General features: G+C 43.0%; 1 non-coding gene across 1 annotated transcript; it reads right to left on the bottom strand.

Moving 5' to 3' along the window:
* Positions 1–12,403: 12,403 nt before the first annotated feature.
* Positions 12,404–12,510, bottom strand: LOC136156604 (U6 spliceosomal RNA). Its single transcript, XR_010661098.1, has one exon. It is a non-coding gene; the product is annotated as a U6 spliceosomal RNA (small nuclear RNA).
* Between the last annotated feature and the right edge of the window lie 3,518 nt (positions 12,511–16,028).

Here is a 16,028-nt window from a genome sequence, read left to right as displayed (position 1 = left end):
CTTTGTTCTGGGAATCCTTTCCTTCCAACATGCCCTGCTTTATAGGGTCCTTTGGGTTTCTCTCCCAGGCCACCCTTTGGAGTATGGATTGGACAGCACTCCCACCCGAGACCCTTCCAAAGGAGGCAGTGCCTTGCCATGGGTTAGAGCTCTGGTGGGCCCTGAAGTCACACATCTGGGTTGGCTTCCCACTCTGGGCCTGACCTCTGGACCCTAAGTGTCCCTCACACAGCATTTTGCAGCCTCTTGGGAGAGGCCAAACCCATTTCCAAATCCCGTGGGAGTGAGGAAGAATCTGGGGTCTCCAGGGCTAGCTTGAACATCCTGGGCTTGGCTGGAGCTGAGGATGTCCTGGCTCATGTTGCATCTACTTGTTCTTCTAGGAAGACAGACTTGGGAGAAAGGGAAGGAAGGAGTGTGGGATGAGGTCAGGGCTGGATGACTGGTCTGAGCTCTATGTTTGAGTAAAATGGGCAACTGATTAAATTACGGGTTTGTAAGGAAGAAAAAAATGGGTTTATGTTTGTGAAAGAACTTTGTGTATGGAGAAGAGTTCCCAACCTGGCACTGATGACAGAAGAGCCAGCGCGAGCCTTGCGTCCCTCAAGGAGAGAGAGGCCGAAGGAGCTGCTCAGAGCTGCCTACAGTCCCGGGACTGCCTGCCCAGCTTCCCCAGGGCTCCCTGAAACCTCGCAGCTTCCTTCCTATCATGCCCTGGGCTGTTACTAAGAAACTTCGTCTAGAGGCAGTGAGACCCAGGACCCCAGGGAAGGTTTCTTTCAGGCTCCTCAGTATGCCTGAGCTAAGGGATCTTGTAGCTTTGCAGGGGAGGTGGGGTTTGCAAGGATGGAGGCAGGGCTTGGGCAGCAAGGTTCACCCTCAGGTGCCTACCTTCTGCCATTACCACAGCATTGCGTTGAAAGCTGAACACCTGGACTCCTTTCACTCTGGTTCTGTGCTGAGAGCTGGGGAGGACAGTGGGTGAAGGCAGACACTGTCTCTGTCCCCAGGTGCCCTCTGTTAGGCAGAGAAGAAAAGGAATTAAGCAGTCACAGTGAAGTGTGATGAATATTACAAACTGGATTTCATCTTTGCTTTTTGTTTGTTGTTGTTGCTGTTTTTGGCTACACTGCTTGTCTTGTGGGATCTTAGTTCTCTCACCAGGGATTGAACACAGGCCCATGGCAGTGAAAATGCTTAGTCCTAACCAGGGAGTTCCCTCACCTTTGTTTCTTCATGGTCTAGGTAATTTAGACTTATTACAATAGCAGCTAAGAATGAGGGTATCCCATGGATCAGTAAATCACTCTTCCATGTGTGCACACTGGCTGAATAAGGTCAAAAAGTGAAGTCACTCAGTCATGTCCGACTCTGCAACCCCATGGACTGTAGCCTACCATACCAGGCTCCTCCATCCATGGGATTCTCCAGGCAAGAATCCTGGAGTGGATTGCCATTTCCTTCTCCAGGGGATCTCTCTGGCCCAGGGATCGAACCTGGGTCTCCCGCATTGCGGGTAGACGCTTTAACTTCTGAGCCACCAGGGAAGTCTTGGCTGAATAAGGTAGTTACTATTATTATCCCCACTTCACAGATCAGGAAACAAGCACACAGTTAAGTGACTTTCCTGGTGTCATAGAGCTGATAAGAGACAGCTGGGATTTGAGTTAAGGTAAGGTCTGTGGTGTTGGAGAAGACTCTTGAGAGTCCCTTGGACTGCAAGGACATCCAACCAGTCCATCCTAGGGGAGATCAGTCCTGGGTATTCATTGGAAGGACTGATGCTGAAGCCAATCCAATACTTTGGCCACCTGATGCGAAGGGCTGACTCATTGGAAAAGACCATGATGCTGGGAGGGACTGGGGGCAGGAGGAGAAGGGGACGACAGAGGATGAGATGGCTGGATGGCATCACCGACTCGATGGACATGAGTTTGGGTAAACTCCGGGAGTTGGTGATGGACAGGGAGGCCTGGCGTGCTGCGATTCATGGGGTTGCAAAGAGTTGGACACGACTGAGTGACTGAACTGAACTGAAGGTCTGGCTCCAGACTCCCTGTTTTTTTTTTTTTTTTAATTACTAATTGACTGTTAATATAGAAAATGAGACAGCTACTCAAAAGTTAGAAGAAAAGTTATCCAAAGCTTTTTCTCCAAGAGGCCCTAAACATTTAGGTGTATTCTCTTTTTCTTCCTTTAAAAATTGCTTTTATTATGAATATAACATAACACACTCTAGAGGACTGTGACAAATAGGTGTGCAGCTTAAAGATGATTAAAAAGCAAATGCTTATGTATTAATAGCTATTGCCCTCGTCCTTGCTCCTTTTCCCAACCATCACCATCTCTCCCCCTCTGTCAGGAGTTATTATTGGACCTTTATGGCAACCATTACCTGGCTTTTCTTTTCAGATTTGCCATGTAAACATATATCCCTAAACGCTATAGTAAGTTTGGACTGCATATAAATGGAATCATATGGTATGCCTTGTATATATTCTTCCGTGGTCGTCAGGTGGAAAGTGAGGTAAGAGGCAGATGCTGGCCTTCTCCCACTGGGCCCTCCGGCTTACCCAGTCCTAGGCCACTGTGTGAGCTGGTGTCCCCAGGGAGCAGGCTGGGGCTGTGTCCTACAGGGCTCCAGAGCCCTCACCAAGACCACCCACTGGCCGGGCCCAGGACTTGAGGCAGTGGTGAACCTCTCCCCCATCCCCGTCTCTGTGACCTACTAGCAGTGACAGCCTGGTGCACTCTGGTTGATGGCCAGTTTGCTTGCGTGCCTGGCTCCCTCAGTGATGACAGCTGGGCAGGGTCTGGGGACCTGGCACACAGGCTTGTGATTCAGTAACATAAACAGAATCATATAGTATATAACCTTTTGGGGTTGGCTTTTGCATTCAGCATAATCATCTGGAAATTCATCTGGGTCATTGCACATAGCAGTAGGTCCTTCCTTTTTGTTGCCAAGTAGTATTCCATGGTGTGGATATACCATATATTTTTTAACCATTCACCTCTTCAAGGACATCTGGATTGTTTCCAGTTTTTGACAATTATGAGTTAAGCTGCTATAAGCATTTAGGTACAGATTTCCGTGTGGAACATAAGTTTTTATTTCTCTGGGATAAATGCTTAGGACTGCAATTGCTGGGTTATATGGTAGCTGCATATTTAGTTTTTTAAATAAATGCTAAAGAGTTTACCAGAGTGATTGTATTATTTTACATTGCTATGAGCAACAAATGAGTGACCCAATTTCCCTGTATCCTAACCAGCATTTGGTGTTGTCATCATTTTTTGCTTAAACATCCTGCTAGGTGTGTAGCAATGTCTTATTATGGTTTTAATTTGTATTTCCTTAATAGATGATGATATTGAACATCTTTTCATGTGATTGTCATCTGTGTATCCTCTTTGGTGAAATGGCTCTTCATGTAATTGAAATATTTCCTTATTTTGCTGTTGGTTTTTAAAAAAATTTTTTTACTTTGTATCGGGGTATAGCCGATTAACAGTGTTGTGATAGTTTCAGGTGAACAGCAAAGGGACTCGGCCGTATATAACATCTTTCCATTCTCTCCCAAATCCCCCAACCATCTGCCACTTCACACTGAGCAGAGTTCCACATGCTAGCAGTAGGTCCTTCTTAGTTATCCATTTTAAATATAGCAGTGCGTACATGACCACCCCAACATCCCTAAATAGCCCTCCCCCTAGCAACCCTAAGTTCATTTTCTAAGTCTGTGAGTCTGTTTCTGTTGTGTAAGTAAGTTCATTTGTATCATCTCTCTTTAGATTCCACATATAAGGGATGGCATACGGTTTTTCTCCTCAAAGTCACTTACTTCACTCAGTATGACACTCTCTAGGTTCATCCGTCTTGCTACAGATGGCATTATTTCATTCTTTTTAATGGCTGAATAATAGTTCATTGTACATATGTACCATGTCTTTATCCATTCCTCTGTTGATGGACGTTTAGGTTGCTTTCATGTACTGGCTATTGTTTTTTTTTTCCTAGCTATTGTAAATAGTACTGCAATGAACATTGAGGCTGCTGTTGGTTTTCTTTTTTAACTTCTTTATTGTGGTAAAATATAGCTTAAATTTATCATTTTAACCATTTTAATATGTATAATTCAGTGGCATTAATGGCGTTGACACTGTTGTGCAATCATCACCACTGTTTCCAAACCTTTTCATCATCCCAGTTGAAACTGCAGTCATTATGCAATAGAAACCCCCTCAAACCTTATTAACCTCAAATCTACTTTCTGTCTCCATGAATTTGCCTAGTGTAATATTTTACATGAATGGAATCATATGCTATTGTTTCTTTTGTATCTGACATTTCACATAGTACAATGCTTTCATGTTGTAACTGTAATTAGAACTTCATACCTTTTAATGGATGAGTAACATTCCATTTGTTTATCTGTTCATTTGTTAATGGATGCTTGTTTCTACCTTTTTAAAAATTTTATTTTTGGCTACGCTGGATCTTTTGTTTCTGCTTGTGCTCTTTCTCTAGTTGCAGTGAGTGGGGGCTGCTCTCTAGATGTGGTGCATGGGTTTCTGACTGTGATTGCTTCTTTTTGTTGTGGAGCATGGGCGCTAGGGTGTGGGCTCAATAGTTGCGGCTTATGGGCTCTGGAGCACTGGCTCAGTAGTTGTGTGCATGGGCTTAGCTGCCTTGCAGCACGTGGGATCCTCCCAGAGCAGGGATTGAACCCGTGTGCCCTGCATTGGCAGGTGAGTTCTCAACCACTGGACCACCAGGAAAGCCTTGTTTCTACCTATAGTGTATTGCTGTAATTAACATTGGCATACAAATATCTGTTTGAGTCCTTGTTATCAATTTTTCTGGGTGTGTACTTAGGGCTGAAATTGCTGTGGTTTAGCTTTTTGAGGAACTACCAAACTACCCCAGCAGCTGCATCATTTTTACAATCCCACTAGCAATGTAGAAGGGTTCCAAATTCACATCTTTGCTAGCACTTGTTATTTTCATTCACTCGTTTATTTATTTGTACCCTAGTGGGTATAAAGTGGTATCTTATTGTAATATTGAGAATATTGAGTATTTTTTCATGTGTTTATTGGCTATTTGTATATCTCTTTGTCCAGTTTTTAATTGGGTTATTTGGTTTTTTTTTTGGTTGAGTTGTAGGAGTTCTTTGTATGTTTTGGATCTTAATTCCTTATCAGATATATGACTTGCAAATATTTTCTCCCATTTTATGTTCTTTGATGCACAAAAGCTTTTAATTTTGATAAGGTTCAATTTATTTATTTTTTCTTTTCTTGCTTATGCTTTTGATGTCACTGCTGTATCCAAGGTCATGAAACATAGTTTTATTCTAAAAGTTAATGATTTTAACTCTTACATTTAGTTCTTGATCCATTTGGAGTTAGTTTTTACAACTTCATTCTTTTCTGTATGTGGAAATCCGTTTGTCTGAGGACCGTTACTTTTTTTTTTTTTCCTGCACCACTTGTTGAAAAGACTGTTCTTTCTCCATTAAATAGGCTTAGAATCCTTATCAAAAATAATTTCTATTAGATATATGTGTTTATTTCTGAACTCTCAATTCTATTCCTTTGGTCTACATGTCTATTCTTATGCTAGTGCTACACTGTTTTGACTTTTGTAGCTTTGTAGTAAGTTTTGAAATCAGAAGGTATGAGTCTTTTGTTCTTCTCAAAATTTTCAAAAAATTTTTTCAAACTTGTTTTGGTTGTTTGGGGCCCTTTGAAGTTCCATATGTATTTGAGGATCAGCTTTTCTATTTCTTCAAAAGAGTCTATTGGAATTTTGATATGGGTTGCATTGAACCTGTAGCTCTCTGAGTAGAATAGACATTTTAATAATGTTAAGTCTTCCTACTGATAGCTTAGAGTGTCAGATTTGTCATCTGCAAAGAAGATTTAACTTCGGGACCAGGGACCAGGCTTGATCACTCAAGAGCTTTTGTGTAGCAGACTTTTATTAAAGTATGAAAAGGACAGAGAAAACTTCCAACACACATCAGAAGGCGGATGGAGAGTGCCCCCCTTGCTATTGTTAGCAAGGGAGTTATATACTTTTTAAATTAGTTATTATAATAGATCAAAAGACTGTCTCAAGGTTGTAAGATCTTACTAGACCCACTCCCATAATTTACATTTTAAGATAACAGGATTAGCCAGAAGGTTTGCAGGAAGGAGAAACTGTCCTGGAGCAGGATACATTGCTGTTATATAATCCTTAGGACAGAGTTTAAGCTGAGTTGTTTGTTGTGTAATCATCAGTTCAGGGCTTAAAGAAAAAACAGTTTTATGTGACTGAGACTAAGGAATGTATAGAAAAAAAAAAAGATGTTTGTCCTTTCCTCCTCCTTGAGAATTCCAGACCCCTATCTCCACTTTGAGAACCCCAGACCCTTTTCTCCTCCTCGGGGACCCCGGACTTCTTATCAACCTGCCTAGGAATTGACTCTCACTCCCCCCTTTTCTTTTAGGAGAATTATGTTGTCAAGGGAAAGGGGCGTCGTTTTCATCCCATAACTACTTTCTGCTGTGATGGAGCGCTGTTCCTAAATTGTTGAGGCAACATATTCTCCTAATCCTCATGTTGATGGTCTCTGATTCAGGGGCCTCAAGTAATAGTTGGAGGAGGTTGTGGCACTTGTAGGAGCTTGGACAACTGTTTGTAACTTAAAAGCTTTCAGACGGTTAGAAACAAACCCCATTTTACAGCTACAGATGTAAGGCAAAGTAGTCATTAAACCAAGTTAGACCTAATCAAAATTAAAAGTTACATTATGTCCACAGTTACATCAGTCCATCTTAGCATTGTTAGATGTCATCACAGAATTGAAGAAAATTCTTTCCTTGAAGCAGAGAAACCCACCATGGGAAGTCTTCAATTGATGAGGAGGGGAGTGCTCCGCAGACCCAGCAATTAGACCGATTGTGGAATGCAGTGTAGGAATGAGCCCAGGACAGGAAGGCGCTGTCTTGAGGGTCAAATGGCAGGCGCAGGACTTTCAGAGTCAGCAGAAGCAAGCTCACCTAGATTCTCAGGCCCATCTCGGTTCCTGGCTCAAATAGCGGCTTGTTTGACTCAAAGACTAGGTCAGGAGTTAACCTCCTGGTAATGTCTGTTGAAAAGCTAAAAGCTGAGTCACATAGTTAATTTTAAGGCTTCAGGATCTATGACAATCTCTGTGCACAAAAACAGTCTGTCATAGAGACAGTCTCTTCTTTTGGGGAGTGGATAGTTTGAGCCCTCATTAAAGCTATGGGTAGAACTGCAAACCAACTGTCTTGTGTTTCCTGAGTTAGCTTACATGGATGTCTTTTAATAACGTCTTTAGCCTTTTCAACTTTTTTGGAAGATTGGTGTCTCAAGGAACACTGTGATACTCTATTCCTAGAGCTTTTGACATCCCTTGAATTACAGCAGCTTTAAAGATGGAGCCACCATCACACAGAACTTTAGAGTTTAAGATCCCACTTGCATCATGAGAAGTCAGTACAGTAAAATTTCGCCCATTAGTAAACTTATGAGCTTTAGGCATTAGTAAAACAATAGTAACAATTACCCTTAAGCAATGTGGCCATATCCTTCTTTCAGTAGCAAACTAAACTCTGATCCTGTGGGCAAGCTCAAAGTTGGAGCCTGTAAGAGCAGTTTGAAGAGCCTAAAAAGCCTTTTGTGTCTCTGGGGACCAAACCAGCTTGTCGGTTTGGGCCTACTGAGTCTCAGTTAAAAGTTTATATAAATGCTGGGCAAATTTCCCATAACCCGGAGTCCAAATGCAGCAATAACCTGTAATGCTCAAGAATCCTCTCAATTGTCTTAAAGTCCTATTTGGCTCATTTAGGAATTTCAGTGGAGAAGGCAATGGCACCCCACTCCAGTGATCTTGCCTGGAGAATCCCAGGGACGGGGGAGCCTGGTGGGCTGCCGTCTATGGGGTTGCACAGAGTCGGACACGACTGAAGCGCCTTAGCAGCAGCAGCAGGAATTTTAGACAATAAAGTATAAGGATTAGACACATTATTTGTGTATCTTGAACAAGTATCCATTTATCATTTGACTTTTTAACACCCAAAATATGAGTGTTGTACGGACTGTTAACAGGGAATTAATAGCCCCTGCTCCTTTAAATTCTCAATGATGGGTTTTAACCCTTCTTTAACACCTCAGGCTTTAATGGGATACTGCCTTGATGTGAAAATAGGTGAGGGTCTTTGAGCTTGATAAAGACAGGAAAAGCATTTTGTGCTCGACCCACAGTTTTTCCATCAGCCCATACTTTAGGATTTATATTTTTTTTCAGTTAAAAGAGTGGGTTCCATATTCATGAAAACCCATATTCAGAGGCCTGGACCTTGTTTAGTATATCCCTCCCCAGAAGGGGTGAGGGAGATTGGCACGATTAGAAACTCATGAACATAGATAGCACAGAGTCCCAGCTGTAGCTTAAAGGATGACTGAAATCATAGCGTTTGGCTCATCCAGACAGTCCCATTTCAGTAGTGGATCGGGAGGAAAGCGGACCAGGGGCTTCAGTGAGCACAGAGAAAGTTGCCCCAGTGTCCTAAAGAAAATCGGCCCCCCACAGTTATTAATACTGGGGTTCCTCAGGTGTAATTAGAATGGGAGCTTGTGGGGACCCCTGGGCACCTTCAGTCCAGATTGTCTTGAGAGTCGAACCAACCCATGGGGCCTACACCTCGGAGGGCAGTTTCTTCTCCAGTGTGGACCCTTGTAGACCGGACATGAAGCCCGGGGAGAGGGGCTACTTAGATGCTTGAGGGCAATCCCACTTCAGATGCCCCTTCCTTTCCACAGGAATAACAAGTCCATCCCTTTTCATCTGGGCATTTTTCCTCAGGCTGTTTCAGAGCAGATCTAACAGCCATTGTTGGGGCTTCAGTCTTCTGCCTGGTTCTTTTTTGCCTCTATTTTCCTCCTCATATTCTCTACCATAATATACCGTCTGAGTCAGCTGCAACAGTTTTCTAAAGACTGATTTGGTCCAAATGCCTGTTTTCATAACTTATGGCAGATATCTGGAGTTGACTGAGTGAGAAATCTATCTTTTAAGATCATTTCTCCCTCTGCATTTTCAAGATCAACATCAGTAAACTGGGGAGAACCTCCCATGGTCTATCTAGGAATTTACCAGGAGTTTCCTTCTCTCCCTGTTCTATTGTCAGCCAACTTAGCACAGTCTTAAGTCTTAAGTCTTAATGCTTGCTTAAGTCCTTTAAGAATACATCTGGCAAAGTGGCTCTGTTATTGGAACCACTTGGCTCCTAGTAGGAAGGAGGTCTATTTCATGTTCCCTCTTTCCCCTTGTCTCAAGTTCAAGCCATTCATCTCCAAAATAGTAGCTTCCTCCAATATTCAAGTTTTTGAGTCAGGAGTCAGTGTCTATCCCAAGACATACATTATATCTATTCATGTAAGCTCATAAAGTAAAGTTAGTCCTATAACGGCTTCTATGTACTTTTCTGGATCCTCTGAATAGTCTCGACTGCAATTGGTACTGTTTGTATTTCTACCGACACTAAGGCAACCCCTCTTGGAAGGGTGCCCTGATTCTCAGCCTGTTCAGTTGAGCCCTGGATACAGGGGTAAAGTAAGAGGACAGGAGGGAGCTGAAGTTTACACACCCAAACCTGCATCCTTAGGACATAAGTCTGGCACGTCTCGCAGAGAGATAAAGACCAACACATATGTCACTTCTACCCATTTCTCTTGTTTTCTACAGAACTGGTCTAGTTGTAAAACAGTAAAACAGTAATAATTGAGATGGAGAGGAAATGGCAACCCACTCCAGTACTCTTGCCTGGAAAATCCCATAGGAGGAGCCTGGTAGGCTACAGTCCATGGGGTCGTAAAAGAGTCAGACACAACTGAGCGACTTCACTTCAATAATTGAGATCCTTCAACAGGTCAGCGTTCCCTGTCTTCCAAAGGATACTGTGGCCATTCAGTATCACAGAAGAAGATCAGGAGTGTCTTTTTAAATTCTGGGGGATTGAACTTGTCCCAGTTTTTACATACATTTTAAAGGAGTGGTTCTGGAACTGTTAGCTCCCATCTGTAAGAGAGAAAAAAGCGGCATCCACAGCCATGGCTTTTTTCCACTGGAAGCGTCCTTTTCTGCTCTAGATGGGGGTGTAGACAGACTCTCCACTGAAACTTTCCTTTCCTGGTCGAACTTAGTCTGTCCCTTACCAATACAAGCGTCTTACTTGTCCCTCCCGTTTCTACCAACGAGGCCGAGTGGAGATGCACCAGAGGTAGACCTGATGGCATCCCAGATTGATTTAGTTCCATACCACCAAGACCTTTGTTTGATTTGCCCTTTGCCTCTGATGCCACTCGGGGTGGAGCAGAGTAGCTTTTCTGAATGCCTCCCAAGCTAGTACTACTAGGGGAAGCATTTGTCTTTCATGTGCCTATACACTTTCCTGAGTAGTCCTGACCACAGGACTGGTGAGTCATAAAGCGATGAACAACAACTAAGATGTCCCTGCTGAGTGTCACCACATCAGTATGTGTGATAGCAAAAGAGGTTGTGGAGGGTTGGCCAATGAGGAAAGAGTGATTTTTGTCCTTAAGCTACTAGGGCCAACCCTTCCAGTTCATTTCCACAGCTTCCACAGAAGAAATACCTAATGAGTTGAGACAGAAGCCATCAGGGAGCTTTCTCTGGTCTTCCAAGAGCTAGCACTACCAAAGGAAGAAGCCCATTGCATTTCCAATCTGACCAGATCCTGCAATTCCCAATCTGTGTCCTCAAAAACCTCATGGTCACCAGCAGGGCTTCTATGCACATAGATAGGAGACACAGCTGTGACAAAGACTCACTTTCAGGTTGCTGGCCCCTGAGACAGGCAGCCAAGAGAGTAACCTCTAGCCTGAGAGATGTTCCTGGAGCTAGAGTTCCGCCTTGCTCCCAAATGTGCTCTTAGTAGCTTTCTAGCAAGGCTTGCCTAGTCTAGCGAGGCTAAGCACTCCATACATGGGGTCTAAGTAAAAGTGCACAATAACAGCATGGATCACAAGTCCCTTGAAAGCCTATGATCCAACAGATTATGTTAGTAGTTGTAATTCCCTGCTCAATTACAAAATGGTCAAAGAGACCAGGAAAAGTTGACTGAGAAAGGAAAGTTTGGTCTACACTCTTTGCCCATTTCTGGCTGCTTCCTGCTCAGGGACGTTGGGTGTCTCTTGGTGTTGGCAGGTTGGTATAAACCCCCAACAAGGCTTCCCTTCAGTCATTATGAGGCACCGTGAAACCGCAGGGCAAGGCTCCTCACTTGCTTTGCACAGAGTGTGTCGTTCATTTACACATGCACACCGTAGAGTTAGTAAAGCAGAAAATGTGTATTTGGAGAAAGCAGAGGCTAGAGCTCTGGGTGTTCTTACCTTGTCCTGAAGATCCTGGACGAGCCCGCAGGATGATAGCTTACAGTGAATGATGTCGGATTCATCATCTCCAAAGAAGGTTTAGCTTCGGGACGATGGACCAGGCTTGATCACTCAAGAACCTTTATGTAGTAGAGTTTTATTAAAGTATGAAAAGGGACAGAGAATCAAGTGATCAAGTCCGGACCCTGGTCCTGAAGCTAAATCTTCTTTGGAGATTATGAATCTGACATTGTTCACCATAAGCTATCACTAACCTATGGACACAGGATGTCTTTGCGTTTAGGCCTTTTAAAATTTCTGTCAGCAATGTTTACAATTTTCAGTGTATACATCTTTTACTAGATTAAAGTTATTCCTAGGCATTTTATTCTGTTAGATGCTATTGTAAATGAATTCTTAATTTCATTTTTGGATTGTTCACTGGTGGTGTATAGAAACAAATGTTTGTATTTTCATCTTGTACCCTGCAACTTTCCTGAGCTTGTTTATTAGTTTTAGTAGCTGTCTGTGGATTCTTCAGGATTTTCAACATATAGAGTAATGTCATTTGCAAATATAATTTTACTTCTTTCTTTCCAATTTGAATGTCTTTTGTTTCTTTTTGTTTTCTAATTGCTCTGGCTAAAGCTTCCAGTATAATGTTGAGTAGCACTAGTGAACATGGATATTCTAGTTTTATTCTGCATCAGTCTTTTACTACTGAGTATGATTTTAGCTGTGTGTTTTTTGTGAATGCTCTTTATCATGTCAAGGAAGTTCTCTCTTAGTCCTAGTTTTGAGTGTTTTTTAAATCGTGAAAAGTTCTTTCATTTTGTCAAATGCCTTTTCTTCATCAATTAAGATGATTTCCTCCCCCCCTCTTTTTTTTAACAGCTCAGCTTTTTATTGAATGTGTTACTAAAGAGATCTAGTCAAAAAGACCAAAGCCCATGTCATCATCAGACTCTTCAGATTCTTCTTTCTTTGAAAAATATGGAATGCTTCACGAATTTGTGTGTCATCCTTGCGCAGGGGCCATGCTAATCTTCTCTGTATCGTTCCAATTTTAGTATATGTGCTGCCGAAGCGAGCACTCCCCTTTTTCTATTAATGTGCTATATCATATTGATTGGTTTTCATGGTTGAACCACCCTTTCATTTCTGGGATAAATCCCACTTGGTCATGAAGTATAATCCTTTGAATATGCTGTTAGATTGGGTTTGCTAGTATTTTGCTGAGAATTTTTATATTTATATTCATAGGGGTATTGGTCTATAATTTTTTTTCTTGTGATTTTTTATTTAATTTCAGCATCATGGTAATGCTGGCCTCATAGAATGAAAGGCCATTCTCATTCTAATTTCCCTCCTCTTCCATTTTTTTGGAAGAATTTGAGAGGACTGGTGTTAGTTCTTGTTTAAATGTGTGGTAGAATCCACCAGTGCAGACATCTGGTCCTGACCTTTGCTGTTAGAAGGTTTTGATTACTGATTCAGTCTCATTACTTGTTACAAATCTGTAGAAAATTTCTATTTTATCTTGAATCATTTGGGTAATTTGTGTGTTTCTACCTTTTTCCTTCGTTAGTCTAGCTAAAAGCTTGTCAGTTTTGTGTGATCTTTTCAAAGAACTAACTTTTGGTTTTCCTGATTCTATTATTTTTCTGTTCTCTATCTCTTTCCTAATCTTTATTTTTTTCCTTCTGCCTAGCTTTGGGCTCGTTTGCTCTTGTTTTTTCTAGTTCCTCAAGGAATAAAGTTATTTATTTAAAAAACATTTGTTTATTTACTTGTCTGTGCTGGCTTTTAGTTGCAGCACATGGGATCTTAGCTGTGACATGTGAGATGTTTTTGTTGTGGCGTGCAAACTCTTAGTTATAGCCTGTGGGCTTTAGTTCCCTGACCAAGGATTGAACCTGGACCCCTGCATTGGGAGTGTGGCATCTTAGCCATTGGACCACCAGGGAAGTCCCACAGCTCTCTTCTTTTCCATGACCTACCTCTCAGATTATAGCTGCTTTAGCTGCTCTAAACTCTGATCTCTGCCTCTTCAGCTCAGGAAGCAGTACTGTCATGCTCTGTTTCGACTCCAGTTCTTTGAAACATGATTGGGAAATAAGTTAATGAATGAACAAGTGAATAAGTATTCCAGTTTTATATTTGTTTATGGTGGGAGGACTGGACTGGTGCTACCTACTTTACCATAGTTAGAGGCAGCATTTTCCCTCTTTCTGGATGAAATGGGTTATGTGTCTGCATAAGTGCTGAGACAGATGTCAGGCAGAGCAAGCCACTTTTGATCCCTTGCCTTTGTCAATTCTCTCTGAGCAATAGGACAATCACTTGTTAGGCTCTGCCAGTGAATAGATATGATGTCTTGCATCTCCCTGTCCCTCAGTTCAGTTCAGTGGCTCAGTCGTGTCTGACTCTCTGCGACCCCATAAATCGCAGCACGCCAGGCTTCCCTGTCCATCACCAACTCCCTGAGTTTATTCAAACTCATGTCCATCGAGTCGGTGATGCCATCCAGCCATCTCATCTTCTGTCATCCCCTTCTCTTCCTGCCCCCAATCCCTCCTAGCATCAGGGTCTTTTCCAATGAGTCAACGTTTCGCATGAAGTGGCCAAAGTATTGGAGTTTCAGCTTCAGCATCAGTCCTTCCAATGAACACCCAGGACTGATATCCTTTAGGATGGACTGGTTGGATCTCCTTGCAGCCCAAGGGACTCTCAAGAGTCTTCTCCAACACCACAGTTCAAAAGCATCAATTTTTTGGCCTTAGTGTACTTCAATGAAGGGGACTTCTACTATATGAGCATTGATGGCAAGAGTCTCATGGACCCTGGAAGTCCTCCACCTCATTGTTGCCAACAAATAAAGAGTGTGTTCATTTTTCACTGAGAAGTCAGTTCTGCCTACATTAGCTTGCCCTTTTTGCAGCAAGGAAGTTAAGGTTGTCCTGTTACCTGGTTGAAGGTGGATGGGAACACAACACTTTCAAAATCTATTTGGCTTCTTTGCTGTTGTAAGTCATGAGTACACAGACCAGACTCCAGACCTTGGGCCTGAAAGCAGAAAACCATGTGGTAAACTGTGTTTCAGCAGAGGAGGACACACAAGGGATGTCTTTCAGCCCATTAGGAAGTGGGCACTCCCAAGTCACACACCAGAACAGAGAAGTTCCTCTGAGACATGCTGTGCCTGTAACGAAATACAAAGTTTGGCATTTCACCCTGCTCCAGGAGCCCACAGGCAACTCATTCATTTAATAGACACTTGATGACCGCCTGTTCTGAGCCAGGCCATGTGTTGGCAGCCACGGATGCAGGGTAAGGGGACGATTCATCCAGGATATGATGCTTGAGTTGGCTCCTGGGGTCAAATCTTGGTTCCAAAGAAAATTGAGGGAAAAAAAATTGCAATAAACTCACTTTCCCCATATTTCTATTTGAATAAAAGAATATACAGACTGAGTTTATTTTCTGGAAAGGGACCCAGAGATGCCATTTTGGAGGCTAGGGCACTGCTTGGAGGGGGACCTCTGGCCTTCTAGGTGACCCACATATTCTTAGAGCAGGTCTTCTCCAGAGCCCACATCTAGCTATGTTTCACAGTTTAAGGTATGAGAGGGCTCTGGTCTTTCTGGAGGGTTGAGGATTTCTGACTTCCCTTCTCTTCTCTAAGGAATAGCTGTCTGAGCTTGAGGCAACCCCCTCCCCCACATGTAGGATTAGGTGTGAATCCTTGGACTCCATTCCTGAGTTACTCCTGGGACTGGACCCTCTCTTCTTGCCCTCTTGGGAACCTCAGTCTGTAGGTCGGTTTCTGGCAGGTAGAAATGGGGAATTTCTATTTTAGGTGCTATTTAGCCTCACTCTAGAGCAGGGAGACCATTGGCCAGGGTGAACATTTGTGGATCTGTGTGTTCTTTGAATAAGTGAGTCTCCATCCTCAAATAACGTCTTGAATTTTCTCTGAAAATTCACTTTCCGTTGAAGGGAGGTCTCTGCAGCATCGAAGGGTCCTGAGACTCCAGAGACTTCTTATGTTTCCACAGATGATTTCTGGGCTTGCTTATTGTTAGTTTTACAGATACATCCCTGACTTCCTTCCTTGGTCATGTTCTGTGAGCCCTCTGGCTTAGTGGGTCTGAAGCTGTAGAGTAAGGGAAGGCAGGCAGGGTTTTCTCGCCCACTGGGTGTAGTTTTGAGGCTCTCTTGGGCACATTGGTGGATAAAGCTTCCGGTGTGAGGTCAGATGCTGCCCAGGCCTGTGCGCCTGGACCATTCCTTGTCATGGTCCCCCCACCTTCTCTCTCTGCTCCCCCCACCAGGTCACACAGCCCTTCTCCCCATTTGCCCACTGTCCCGGGTTTGATGGTGCTGCTCACCTACATGGTGTCTGTCCACAGGCGGGCTTAGATTTTTACGGAAACAGATTTTTTGTGTGTGTGTGTGAGGGAAACAACGTCTATAGTATTATGGTTAGAATTAATTGTGATAGAAATTTATGGATTTAAGAATAAAACAATTAGGTCTGGAAAAGGTAGCTTAGAGGAGGTTCTCTCGGTGGAAGTATGTGGACTATGTGGTATAGCCTGTGGCTGGAATG

Source organism: Muntiacus reevesi, chromosome 1 (genome assembly GCF_963930625.1).
Source record: "Muntiacus reevesi chromosome 1, mMunRee1.1, whole genome shotgun sequence".
NCBI classification, from domain to species: domain Eukaryota; kingdom Metazoa; phylum Chordata; class Mammalia; order Artiodactyla; family Cervidae; genus Muntiacus; species Muntiacus reevesi.
Note: the sequence above shows the minus strand (reverse complement) of the source record. Positions and strands in the feature narration are given on the sequence as shown.